Genomic DNA, 2,603 nt, shown 5'->3' with positions numbered 1-2,603 from the left:
GGTGTTTAAACCGTCTAACAAACCGTCTTCCGGTACCGCGGACTCCGGAAGGGCCCGCCCCTTTCTGGCCTACGACACGACGGTGGCCGAAGGTGTCCAAATCTCCTGAGGTTTTTCGTTCATTTCCGTTCCTGCCCGATCTCTCTGTCGCCCCCTGATGGTCAGCCAGTGTACGTGGGTGCTGTGCACGCATTCATTTAACAGAAGGGACCTTGTCTCTTAAGTCTACGTAATTTATTTATATATTTTATATTAAATAATATATATTCATATTGAAATAAGGCTACCGGGCCTAAGTAAGGCCATCTTGGCATCCTAATAAAAGCTAATAGAAGGTGGGAACTTTCTGCAAACTATAGAGGTTATAGAGGACATTCTTTGGATTGCAAATGTCATGAGTTGTTGGGCTCCAGGAACCTCGGGTTTACCCTAATCAGGGTTTTGATTGTCCCTTATTGTTCCCCTGGATAATTTGCTCTGCCTACATATTGTTGGAAAGCAAGAAAATGGAGAGGCCACAGTTTTTTGTGTTGTTTTTTTTTTGGCCAGTCCTGGGGCTTGGACTCAGGGCCTGAGCACTGTCCCTGGCTTCTTTTTGCTCAAGGCTAGCCCTCTGCCACTTGAGCCACGGCACCACTTCTGGCTGTTTTCTGTATATGTGGAGCTGGGGAATTGAACCCAGGGCCTCATGTATATGAGGCAGGCACTCTTGCCACTAGGCCATATCCCCAACCCCCAAGAGAAGCCACAGTTTGAGAGGTCAAAGCCCCACAACCAAAAGAAAACTGGAGGGGCTGGGAATATGGCCTAGTGGCAGAGTACTTGCCTTGCATACATGAAGCCCTGGGTTCGATTCCTCAGCACCACATTTACAGAAAAAGCCACTGGCACTGTGGCGTAAGTGGTAGAGTGTTAGCCTTGAGCAAAAAGAAGCCAGGGACAGTGCTCAGGCCCTGAGTTCAAGGCCTAAGACTGGCAAAAAAGAAAAGAGAAAACTGGAAACCTTTGCAATGTGAAAACATCCCTATACCAACTGCACTTGAGCAGCAAAGCCATGACTTACTTTGTTGGTAGCCGGGTTTGAACTCACACTTGCTAGGCAAGTGCTCTAGCACTTGCCCTACCTTTCCATCTTGTGACTATTAATAGCTTCTGAACCCAAGACCCATTGTCTATCAGAAGAGAAGCTTTTCTAGGAAATTCCACTGAATGTTGCAGCAATTTCTGATTTAGTATTCCAGGTCCTATTCTTAGGCAAATGGCCTTGGAGTAGCCACATGTGGTATGTTATGTACTACCTTGGCTGCTTAAATGGTAGCTGGCGCACTGGGAATATGGCCTAGTGGCAAGAGTGCTTGCCTTGTATACATAAGGCCCTGGGTTTGATTCCTCAGCACCACATATATAGAAAACGGCCAGAAGTGGCATTGTGGCTCAAGTGGCAGAGTGCTAGCCTTGAGCAAAAAGAAGCCAGGTACAGTGCTCAAGCCCTGAGTTCAAGCTCCAGGACTGGCAAAAAAAAAAAAAATGGTAGTTGGCTTTGGTATACTGGAACTCTTCAACCAAAAGTGATCTCTGCTTTATCTTTTGCTGTTCCTGGGACTTGAATTCAGGCCTCAGGCGCTGTCCCTGAGCCTTTTTGTGCTCAAGGCTAAGGCTCTACCACTTGACCCACAGCACCACTTCCGACTCTTTGGAGTAGTTTATTGGAAGTAAGAGTCTCACAGGGACTTTTCTGCCTTGGCTGGATTCAAACTGCAGCCCTCAGATCTTAGCCATTTAAGTAGCTAGGATTACAGGCGTGAGACACCAGTGGCCGGCTGATCTCTGCTTCTTTTTTGCTTTTTCCATCTGTTCATTCATTCTAGATTTTGCCTATTAGTTGGCAGGTATGGAGATTCTGCAGTGAACTCAACCAATAGTCTATTCTTACACACTGCATTTCCACACTAGGAATTTCAACTGCTCTTCCCCATATCTTTTTTTTTTTTTTTGGCCAGTCCTGGGCCTTGGACTCAGGGCCTGAGCACTGTCGCTGGCTTCCTTTTTTGCTCAAGGCTAGCACTCTGCCACTTGAGCCACAGCGCCGCTTCTGGCCGTTTTCTGTATATGTGGTGCTGGGGAATCGAACCTAGGGCCTCGTGTATCCGAGGCAGGCACTCTTGCCACTAGGCTATATCCCCAGCCCTCTTCCCCATATCTTTGCTAGCCCTCATGAAACCTACGCACAGCTTCTCAGAATCATTTTTTTTTTTTGGTCAGTTGTGAGTCTTGCACTCAGGTTTGGGCACTGTCTCTGAGCTTTTCGCTCAGGGCTTGCACTTTACTACTTTGTGCCACAGCTCCACTCTGGTTTTCTGGTGGTTAATTGGAGATAAGAGCCTCATTGCCTTTCTTGCTCGGGATGGCTTTGAACTGTGACCCTCAGATCTCAACCTCCTGAGTAGCTAGGAAAACAAGGGTGAGCCACCAGTGCCCAGCTTCCCAGAGCCTTTGCTATAAATCCAAACGGAACTCCTGGCTTTTCCTTTCTCATTTTTCGTCCCTTAGCCATTGGTCTCCCCTCACATGCAGGTTTTTCTACAGAAGCAGCAGCAAGAGAG

Source organism: Perognathus longimembris, chromosome 6 (assembly GCF_023159225.1).
Source record: "Perognathus longimembris pacificus isolate PPM17 chromosome 6, ASM2315922v1, whole genome shotgun sequence".
NCBI lineage: Eukaryota > Metazoa > Chordata > Mammalia > Rodentia > Heteromyidae > Perognathus > Perognathus longimembris.
This window is presented reverse-complemented; position numbering follows the sequence as displayed.